General features: G+C 42.7%; 1 protein-coding gene across 3 annotated transcripts in view; it reads left to right on the top strand.

Annotated features, from left to right (window-relative positions):
- The first annotated feature begins 1,959 nt into the window (after positions 1 to 1,959).
- Positions 1,960 to 11,558, top strand: part of LOC139542758 (adenylate cyclase type 6-like) — a 57,360-nt gene continuing 47,761 nt past the window's right edge. Inside the window, exon 1 of one of the 3 annotated variants that reach the window (XM_071348562.1) lies at positions 1,960 to 2,196. The gene's annotated coding sequence lies outside the window, so the exon portion shown is untranslated. The other 2 variants (XM_071348564.1, XM_071348563.1) reach the window with 2 other exon arrangements.

Raw genomic sequence — 11,558 nt, 5'->3', positions numbered from 1 at the left:
GTCATGAGGTTGAAGTAATTGTCCGTAGAGCTACGAGACACGATTGTGTCGAGGCACAGATCTGGGGAAGGGTACCAAAACATTTCTGCAGCATTGAAGGTCCCCAAGAACACAGTAGCCTCCATCATTCTTAGGCCTGGCCACCAGGCCAAACTGAGCAATCTGGGGAGAAGGGCCTTGGTCAGGGAGGTGACCAAGAACCCAATGGTCACTCTGACAGAGCTCCAGAGTTCCTCTGCGGAGATGGGAGAACCTTCCAGAAGGACAACCATCTCTGCAGTACTCCACCAATCAGGCCTTTATGGTAGAGTGGCCAGATGGATGCCACTCCTCAGTAAAAGGCACGTGGCAGCCCGCTTGGAGTTTGCCAAAAAGCACCCAAGATTCTCTGGTCTGATGAAACCAAGATTGAACTCTTTGGCTTGAATGCCAAGTGTCACGTCTGGAGGAAACCTGGCACCATCCTTACGGTGAGGCATGGTGGTTGCAGCATCATGCTGAGGCGGTTTTTCAGCGGCAGGGACTGGGAGACTATTCAGGATCGAGGGAAAGATGAACGGAGCAAAGTACAGAGAGATCCTTGATGAAAACCTGCTCCAAAGCGCTCAGGACTTCAGACTGGGGCGAAGGTTCACCTTCCAACAGGACAACGACCTTAAACACACAGTCAAGACAACGCAGGAGTGGCTTCGGGACAAGTGACTTAATGTCCTTGAGTGGCACAGCCAGAGCCTGGACTTGAACCTGATCGAACATCTCTGGAGAGACCCGAAAATCGCTGTGCAGCGACGCTCCTCATCCAACCTGACAGAGCTTGATAGGATCTGCAGAGAAGAATGGGAGAAACTCCCCAAATACAGGTGTGACAAGCTTGTAGCGTTATACCCAAGACGACTCGAGGCTGTAATCGCTGCCAAAGGTGATTCAACAAGGTACTGAGTTAAAGGGTCTGAATACTTAATTAAATGCGATATTTATTTTTTACATTTTTTATAAATTATCAAAAACGGTTTTTGCTTTGTTATTGTGGGGAATTGTGTGTAGATTGATGAGGGGGGAAAACGATTTAATCAACTTTAGAATAAGGCTGTAACGTATCCAAATGTGGAAAGAGTCAAAGGGTCTGAATACTTTCCGAATGCACTGTAGATGTGGGACATCTGGCATCTGGTTTGGAACTAAGTGGGTAACAGGTACATGGGGACGTATCCCTATCACAACTTTTCCTCATAACACAGTAGCAGCTGACAAAAAGATTGAGTTCATAGACTGTGTTATGGTTCATACAGAGCATAGACCAGAGGGGTATACTACAAGGCAGGATCAAGAAGCTAACTTGTCTAAATATTCTGATATAACTGCTTTACTTTTTAGAATGATAAGCTTGAAATGGACATGGTCTAATTCAGGGATCATCAACTAGGTTCAGTCGTGGGCCGATTTTTTCCTGAGTGGACGGTCAGGGGGCCGGAAGACAATGACAAATAATTTGACACTGCAAATTGACGCAAGAAGCCCTAACAAATATAATATTTGACTTAAACATGATAATATCAAACTTTGCTTACATGTGTATACGATCACATATGTCTCTCTATTATGTGTGGGAATACTTTGGAACAGATTTCCTAAATTAAAATCACTTGGAGCTGATATGCTGGTGGTTTTGAAGTATGTTATGTCCAACAATAACGATTTTTTTTCGAACAATATTTTTTTTGCTCTGAAAACTTGGTGGGCCAAATAAAATCGCCCGCGGTTGAAATTGTCAGTTGGGGAAACGTGGTCTAGTTGATTCAACAAACAAAAACACATATCTATGTTTAGCTTTCTTAATTAACGAGAAAATCTGGCAAACTCATGGATCATGCTTTGTGGTATACCTCTCAGCAGCGTCTCATACAGAGTTGCACCTCTAGAGGGAGTGCAGAGATGCTGAGAGGGAGACAGAATTGGAGCCTGTGAGCGGTGGCGCGTCGGAGCTGGGGAGAGAGGGGGAGAAGCAAGGGAGTGGAGAGAGAGAGAAAACGACAGGAGGATATTGTGTGTTTATGTCTGTTTGTCACCACTGGTCCCCCTCTCTGACTATTGAAACCGTCAACAGTACCGGGGACTTCAATTCGTCCTATCCTTCCCAGTATTGGCTTGGCTCGTGCGGGCTAGTTTGGACGGAAAGAAGCGAGAAGGATGATCATGGTGAGTTATTCCTCGTTCCAGTGTGTTCCGTCATAGTGTGCATGTTTGATGTAGGCTTCTTTAGTCGTATGCTATCTAGGGCAGGCCAAACCGTATTCTATTTTACACCCATCTAATTTGAGAAAACGACATTATTGCTATTCTATCAGTGCGTAATTCAAAGCAGTCGGCGGAATGTTATTATATTATTATAGGGGTTGTGCGCCTGAGTCTGTGTTTATCATAGTGTCTCAGTAATCGATCCGTGTTTCTTATGGCTCAAATATGTAATTAGCCCTATATAACACGGATATAAAAAAAACTGGCATTTAACGCTATAGGCTATAATATCCTTGAGTTTCACATAAATTAGTTTGCAGGTTAGAGAAGCACACTAAAATTACTGCTGCCATCTAGGCATTGCAGTCATAGCTGCTATCTCAAAGGTCGCAGCTGCAGGGATCTTCACGTCTAAAATGAATTTCCAACCGCAAAGCGTCTGTTTTTTTCCATGTATGAGTTATTTTAAATTAAATATAGGCTAGGTCATCATAACGGGAAGTAAAAAAAACTGCTGATGAGCCAGCCCTACAAAAAGTAAATACGGCGAAGTGATGCGTTGGAATGTGGAATAGTCCACCGCTCGTTTGTAATGTCTGTCGTGTGTTTATTGACTCGTGGCGTTTGTTAGTCAGGGCCTGAGCCATGCTAGAATGTATTCCCCCTCGCTGGTTGAATAACAAGACACATAGGCTACTTAGCGGGCGGGTGTGACATGCAACATTGTAGACTACAAGTTGCCGCACACCGTAACACAGCATCAAAATGGTCATAGCTGTGATCTCCGCTATGGTTGTCACATAGGTTACACTGAACAGAGTTATGTAACGAGTGTGTGAGCTGTGAATGCGGCTGATGATAGCCCCACGGCCTTCGCATGGAATGTTACGTTAGCCTCTCGTAGACCTTGGATACATTCTTACCATTAGCCTATGTTATTAGGCTACACTCTTGTTAGGCCTATATTCCATTAATAAAACCGTATGCCTATGCTGACATTAATTACACCAGGCTACAATAATAAATAGCCTATAACAGGCAATATGTCTGATGATGCGATTATCAAATATGTTTTTACTTTGATGCGCTCCCCACACAACACAGTAGACTATAGGGTAATAGAAATAGGAGCTGTCCTCTAAAAACTAAAATAAGGATCTGATTATTAACAATTACGAACGGATGCCAGTCTCTACCCAGCTAGCACATAACGTTCAGAGAACCATATGTTTCTTAGAGCTTGGTGAGAGCGTGGTTATCCTATGGTTATTTTGCATACTACATTCCCACAACTTTCTGGTAATAGTGCAGTATAGTTGCTTGGCTTTGGAACATTGTAAGCACATTTAAGGAACTTGACAAAAAAAAAAGATATTTTCTTGGCATTTCATTAATTTAACAGAATGTTTCCTAAAAGTTCAAACATGGTTCTAAGAACGTTCTCCAACTGGTTTGAGATTGGGAATGTTCTCAAATAGTTCAGAGAATGTTAAGAAACAAGTTTTCTCTGGGAATTTCAGTATTTCAGCATAACATTTCCTACAGATTTCCTCATGGTTCTATTTAAAGTCATGATCTCACATTGTTAAGAGAACGTTAAGAAACAACGTTCTTCTGGGGGAATTTCAGTACTTCAGCAAAATGTTTCCTACAGGTTTCCTCATGGTTCTATTTAAAGTCATGTTCTCACATTGTTCCGAGAATGTTAAGAAAACTTTCCATAAAAACCACAAGACAAAATGTTGTAACGTTCTAAGAATTAGGGGTGTGCTGAGTAGTCGGACAAAATTGGTATCGTAACGGATATGGGATATTTTCTGGATACGATTATGATCCGAGTATTTACTATCCGTGATCAGAATTTATTTTTATTTTCGGGTGCCAGCAAGCATCATTCTCATGTCAGTCAGTCAGTCACATAGTTTCTAAACCATACTGAACTGTCTTTGAGTCAGTCATGTGTGTGGTCTAAATAACTCAACTGGATAGTTTGCCTGTCTGTAAAGAGAAGGGCAGGCTGTACGTTGATCCTGCTGCTCTGATTGGATCGAGTGAAGCTGTAATTCTCCGGCCACTCGCTTCATAATTTCATCCAATCGCTTTCCCTTGCAAGTTTTCAGTCTGATCATTTAGATTGCTGCTGCCTGTGTAACGGATGTGAAATGGCTAGCTAGTTAGCGGGTACGCGCTAGTAGCGTTTCAATCAGTTACGTCACTTGCTCTGAAACCTTGATGTAGTGTTGCCCCTTGCTCTGCAAGAGCCGTGGCCTTTGTGGAGCGATGGGTAACGATGCTTCGTGGGCGACCGTTGTTGATGTGTGCAGAGGGTCCCTGGTTCGCGCCCGTGTCGGGGCGAGGGGACGGTTTAAAGTTATACTGTTACATTGATGTTGTTGACCCGGATCAGTGGTTGCTGCGGAAAAGGAGGAGGTTGAAAGGGGGGTGAGTGTAACGGATGTGAAATGGCTAGCTAGTTAGCGGGTACGCGCTAGTAGCGTTTCAATCAGTTACGTCACTTGCTCTGAAACCTTGATGTAGTGTTGCCCCTTGCTCTGCAAGAGCCGTGGCCTTTGTGGAGCGATGGGTAACGATGCTTCGTGGGCGACCGTTGTTGATGTGTGCAGAGGGTCCCTGGTTCGCGCCCGTGTCGGGGCGAGGGGACGGTTTAAAGTTATACTGTTACACCTGCTACTATGATAAATCACATAGTGAGGACGTTTGCTATCAAGCTATCAATGTGCATAATATCTAACAAGTGGAACAATGGTATGGAAAAAAGATGAAACGCTAATGTGCATTCTGACTGAGTGACAGCAAACCTGACTGTCCGCTGCAAGTTGAGTACACAGACACACACAGACACACTCACCCCTCCGCACACTGCTCCTAATCTGCATCATTTTTTGTAGTGAGAATGTGCAGGGAGATATTTTGCCAAAATATATTTAGGCATATTAACACCTAAAAAAAATTACGATCACGTGTATCAACTGATCCGATCCGACTATCAACTGTCAATTTATGGATACGATTACAAATATGAGTATGGCCATGTCGGCACACCCCTACTAAGAATGTTATTTGAAAACATATACATTCCATTCTCAGCATCAACAAAACTCTCTCTATTATCTATCTTGTTAAGGGTGTTCAGGTGTGTCCACTATTTGGCCACACCTGATCTTAATGACTCTTTTTCCTTTGAAATGTTTGAATAGACTAAAATGAATAGCTTTGCATAAGTTAAAAAAAACATGGCATGCTAGCTCCATCCAGGTGGTGGAGTACACTAATTTCATGGATATAGAACAGAAGATCATAGGTTTAAATCTCACTGACGTTGTGCCACAATAAAAAATAAATGTGTTCGGGTGCCTCCCGAGTGGCACAGCGGTCTAAGGCACTAGCTGTGTCATTACAGATCCTGGTTCGATCCCAGGCTGTGTCGCAGCCAGCTGCGACCGCTAGACCCACGAGGCGGCGCACAATTGTCCCAGCGGAATGCACGCTGACATGGTCGCTAGGTGTACCGTCTTTTCTCCGACACATTGGTCCGGGTTAGGGTTACAAAGGGTTGAAAACTTTCCGGGAAACTTCCATAATTTCTCCAGAAATCTTCCATGGCAAGTTAAGCCCTGGAATTTGAGGACTTTTGCTTAAATTCATCAAAAAAGTTAGCTTATATCAGTGAACCTCTTTTGTGGGATACACATAAGGCAATTCTAGGTCTTGTGGCATATTTTGGTTAAACTATCCCCAATTCAATGGAATTGCAAGCCTCTGCATGCACAGTGCATTCTTCCATCACATGTACAGCTGATTCTCAAGATCTTGCACACTAATGAGATGCTATTGAGCCCACATTATTACACTGTCTGAGCCAATGAGCCAAGGACTACATGCTTTCTGGTAAGTTTTGATTACAATACTGGGTGGGGTGAATACAGTTGAAGTTGGAAATTTACATACACCTTAGCCAAATACATTTAAACTCAGTTTTTCACAATTCCTGACATTTAATCCCAGTAAAAATTCCCTGTTTTAGGCCAGTTAGGATCACCACTTTATTTTAATAATGTGAAATGTCAGAATAATTGTAGAGAGAATGATTTATTTCAGCTTTTATTTCTTTCATCACATTCCCAGTGGGTCAGCAGTTTACATACACTCAATTAGTATTTGATAGCATTGCCTTTAAATTGTTTAACTTGGGTCAAACATTTTGGATAGCCTTCCACAAGCTTCCAATAATAGGTTGGGTACATTTTGGCCCATTTCTCCTGACAGAGCTGGTGTAATTGAGTCAGGTTTGTAGGCTTCCTTGCTCGCACACGCTTTTTCAGTTCTGCCCACAAATGTTCTATAGGATTGAGGTCAGGGCTTTGTGATGGTATGCTTGGGGTCATTGTCCATTTGGAAGACCCATTTGCGACCAAGATTTAACTTCCTGACTGATGTCTTGAGATGTTGCTTCAATATATCCACATAATTTTCCTGCCTCATGAAGTGCACCAGAGCCTCCTGCAGCAAAGCACCACCATAACATGATGCTGCCACCCCCGTGCTTCACGGTTGGGATGATGTTCTTCGGCTTGCAAGCCCCCCCTTTTCCTCCAAACGTAATGATGGTCATTATGGCCAAACAGTTCTATTTTTGTTTCATCAGACCAGAGGACATTTCTCCAAAAAGTACGGTCTTTGTCCACATGTGCAGTTGCAAACCGTAGTCTGGCTTTTTTATGGCGGTTTTGGAGAAGTGGCTTCTTCCTTGCTGAGCGGCCTTTCAGGTTATGTCAATGTAGGACTCGTTTTACTGTGGATATAGATACTTTTGTACCGGTTTCCTCCAGCATCTTCACAAGGTCCTTTGCTGTTGTTCTGGGATTGATGTGCACTTTTCGCACCAAAGTACGTTCATCTCTAGGAGACAGAACGTGTCTCCTTCCTGAGCAGTATGACGGCTGCGTGGTCCCTTGGTGTTTACACTTGCGTGCTATTGTTTGTACAGATGAACGTGGTACCTTCAGGCGTTTGGAAATTGCTGCCAAGGATGAACCAGACTTGTGGAGGTCTACAATTTTTCTGAGGTCTTGGCTGATTTCTTTTGATTTTCCCATGATGTCAAGCAAAGAGGCACTGAGTTTGAAGGTAGGCCTTGAAATACATCCACAGGTACACCTCCAATTGACTCAAATTATGGAAATTAGCCTATCAGAAGCTTCTAAAGCCATGACATAATTTTCTGGAATTTTCCAAGCTGTTTAAAGGCGCAGTCAACTTAGTGTATGTAACCTTCTGACCCACTGAAATTGTGATACAGTGAATTATAAGTGAAATAATCTGTAAACAATTGTTGGAAAAATTACTTCTGTCATGCACAAACAAGATGTCCTAACCGACTTGCCAAAACTATAGTTTGTTAACAAGAAATTTGTGGAGTGGTTGAAAAACGAGTTTTAATGACTCCAACCTAAGTGTATGTAAACTTCCGACTTCAACTGTATATGTTAAATGACAAACATTATTTTTTATTAACTAGTAAATAGTAGCCTACAGCAAAGTGTGCTTAAATCATTTCTAACTTGTTAACAATTTCTGCTAGCTAGTTTTTGCTACTATGTGTGTTTTAGCTTGCTTGAGCCTGCTAACTAAGGAGTGTTAATTCATCTGTTTCCATACATGTTTCATTTTATAACATGTATTCTACAAAGGAGTTGTTTAATCTAACTGCTTAACTATTTATCTCTACATGGAATTGTATTAGGGATTTTTTTTTTTTAATTCCCCCTAATCTTTACAGGAAAATACCACTGGCACTATCTGATGTGTGGAGACATTTCACTTCAGCTAATGTAGAAGGAAAAGCTGTGTACATTTGCAAATACTGTGCCAAATCATATGTGAAGAATGCAACAAAGATGCAGAATCATCTGGCCAAGTGCATGAAGTGCCTTCAGTGCTCACAACAAGCAACCTCTGACACAAGTCCCTCTACTTCTATTCGATATGAAAATGATGAATCAGACACCTTATCGATAGCAACAGCTCATGGTCCTCCTGGAATCAGAAGTTTTTTTGACTCAATGGAGGAACGTAGTCAGAGAAATGCTGATGAATGTCTTGCTCGAGCTGTGTATGCAACTGGTTCACCTCTGATGCTCACAGGTAATGTGTATTGGAAGAGATTTCTGAATGTTCTTCGCCCAGCATACATCCCTCCAACCAGACATGCTTTATCTACTCATTTGCTGGATACAGAGTTCAAGTGAAGGTCAAGCAAATCATAGAGAAAGCAGACTGTATTGCAATCATCTCTGATGGGTGGTCAAATGTTTGTGGGCACGGAAGAATTAACTACATCATCTCCACCCCTCAACCAGTATTCTACAAGAGCATAGACACAAGGGACTACAGACACACCGGTTTCTACATTGGAGATGAGGTGAAGGCAGTCATCAATGACCTTGGACCACAGAAGGTATTTGCACCGGTGACAGACAATGCTGCGAACATGAAGGCTGCTTGGTCTAAAGTGGAGGAGTCCTACCCTCACATCACACCCTTTGGCTGTGCTGCTCATGCATTGAATCTGCTCCTCAAGGACATCATGGCACTGAAAACAATGGATACACTCTACAAGAGAGCCAAGGAAATGGTTAGGTATGTGAAGGGTCATCAAGTTATAGCAGCAATCTACCTCACCAAGCAAAGTGAGAAGAATAAGAGCACCACATTGAAGCTGCCCAGCAACACCCGTTGGGGTGGTGTTGTCATCATGTTTAACAGTCTCTTGGAGGGGAAGGAGTCTCTCCAAGAAATGGCCATATCACAGTCTGCCGATATGGACAGCCCCATCAAGAGGATCCTCCTGGATGATGTATTTTGGGAGAGAGTGGTAAGCAGCCTGAAACTCATGAAACCTATAGCAGTAGTCATTGCACGGATTGAGGAAGACAATGCCATCCTGTCTGATGTTCAGACTCCGCTTGCAGATGTAAGAGAAGAAATCCTTACTGCCCTGCCCACTTCACTGTTGCTCCAAGCAGAGGAAACTGCAGTTCTGAAATACATCAAAAAGCGTGAAGACTTCTGTTGGACCCCAAGTATGCTGGCAAGAGCATCCTGTCTTGTGCAGAGATCAACAATGCCTACGGTGTCATCACTACTGTGTCTCGTCACCTTGGCCTGGATGAGGGCAGGGTTCTTGGCAGTCTGGCGAGTACACTTCCAAGCAATGGTTTTGGGATGGAGATGCAATATGGCAGTCGTGCCAACATACTGTATCTCATCAGCCACCTGGTGGAAGGGGCTTTGTGGATCTGAGGCTCTTTCCCCTGTTGCCTCCATCATCCTCCAAATCCCACCAACATCAGCCACCTCAGAGCACAACTGGTCCTTGTTTGGGAACACACACATACCAAAGCACACAACAGGCTGACCAATACAAGGGTTGAAAAATTGGTGGCCATCTGGGCAAATTTGAGGCTTTTTGAGCCTGACGAGCCATTCTCAACAAGGTTGGAAAGTGACAGTGAAGATGAGGCCTCAAAGTCTGATGTTCAAGAGGTGGACTTTGAGGAGGTCCAGGGAGAAGACATGGAAGCCTGAGAGGAAGACAACCAAAGCTTTAGTTTCTAGACTATCATTTTACAGATGTATGTTGAAAATGTTTTTGGGAGATGCGATGGATCATTGGGGATCATTCAATATTCCCTTTCTTTTGTTGTTTAGTGAAATCATCCCATGTGAAGAGTCAACTCATTTAATTAAAGTTCAATCCGTAAATAAATAGTTTAAAAAAATGTATATTGGAAGGAATTAATCATTTGCAATTATGTCTACTTATGATAAGGTAAAATGTTTATGTTTCTGTCTCCATATGATATGGTAAATATATCCAATGCAAAAAACATCTACATTTAAATGGTATTAATATTAATTAGCATATTTCCATTAATTCCCATATATTCTCGTTAATTTCCATATATTCCCGTTAATTCCCACCTCTGAATATTCCCCAAAATGTGCAACCCTAGTCCGGGTTAAGCAGGCATTGTGTCAAGAAGAAGTGCGGCTTGGTGGGGTCGTGTTTTGAATGATGCACGGCTCTCGACTTTCGCCTTTCCCTTCTATACGGGAGTTGCAGCGATGGGACAAGACTGTAACTACCAATTGGTGAGAAAAAGGGTAAAAAAATAAAATAAAAATAATTAAATGTGTTTGCATGATTAATGCCTAAGCAAATAAATTCCTGTGTGTCCTATCTGGGCTTGGAGTTCAAAACAGTTAACCCAAACTAAACTAGCAGTATTATGAAAAAGCTTTATTGAAACATGTTCTCAGAACGTTATTTAATTACCTTCAAATAACCTAGAATTTCCGTTCTCAGAACGTTAATAAAAATTCCAGAATTTTTTTACAGGAACCATAGTAAAACGTTCTTAGAACCTCACTGCAACCTACAAATTAACATTCCCAGAACAGGCAAAATGTTCAGTTTTACCTGTCAGGAAACGGATGGCTTCGTTCACAGAACCAATGGGAAACCAAAAACGTACGTTCCCACAACTTCCAAAGAACCAAATGTGCTAGCTGGGTATGCACACACTGTTTGCATTATGTAACGCCAGCATGCTGCTGTCCGGTCGAAATGTCGTGCAAACGTCCCGGAGGAATAGTCCCCAGCATTCTATTCTACAAGCGATAGCGAGGTAGGAAGGAAAGGATTCAGGCAGGATGTCTACAGCCACAGTCATACAAACCAAGAGATAATTGTAGCTGTTGAACGCCGTAACGATTGGCAACATCCCGACATTTGTAATAGGACCACCACACTGGTCGACCTTGTGCACGGGAGAGAAGGGACTGTTCGGAGCCGGAGGGGTGTAGCTTCCACTTTGACTGAAGGCTATTCTCCTTGAACCTCTCTTGATCAACCAGAAGCCACGACCAGCAGCCTGGACGGATACGTGCCAGAGAAGGCATACGATAGCCATAGCGAGGAAAATCAATTTTTTGCTTCAACAACACAACATGCCTACCGACATGAGCGGCTTCTCGTGTTCCCAATGAAAAAAATATGGAACGAGAGGCGACAGCACATCAGCGTTGCGTTGATTTAAGCCGTTCTGCACATTCAAGAGCTCAGGTCGTTTTGAGGCCTGTCCCTGGTACGCTCAGTTGATGAGCCTAGAAGTTTAGGGAATACTGGGATTTATGAGGCTGCATCAGCTTTGATACTGTAATGTCGTGATGGTGATCATTATACCTATTCTTTAGATTTTTATGACAAGGCAATGTTTTCTTAGTTATTATAGTTATTA

This window comes from Salvelinus alpinus, chromosome 17, assembly GCF_045679555.1.
Source record: "Salvelinus alpinus chromosome 17, SLU_Salpinus.1, whole genome shotgun sequence".
In the NCBI taxonomy this organism is placed as follows: domain Eukaryota; kingdom Metazoa; phylum Chordata; class Actinopteri; order Salmoniformes; family Salmonidae; genus Salvelinus; species Salvelinus alpinus.
This window is presented reverse-complemented; position numbering and strand designations above follow the sequence as displayed.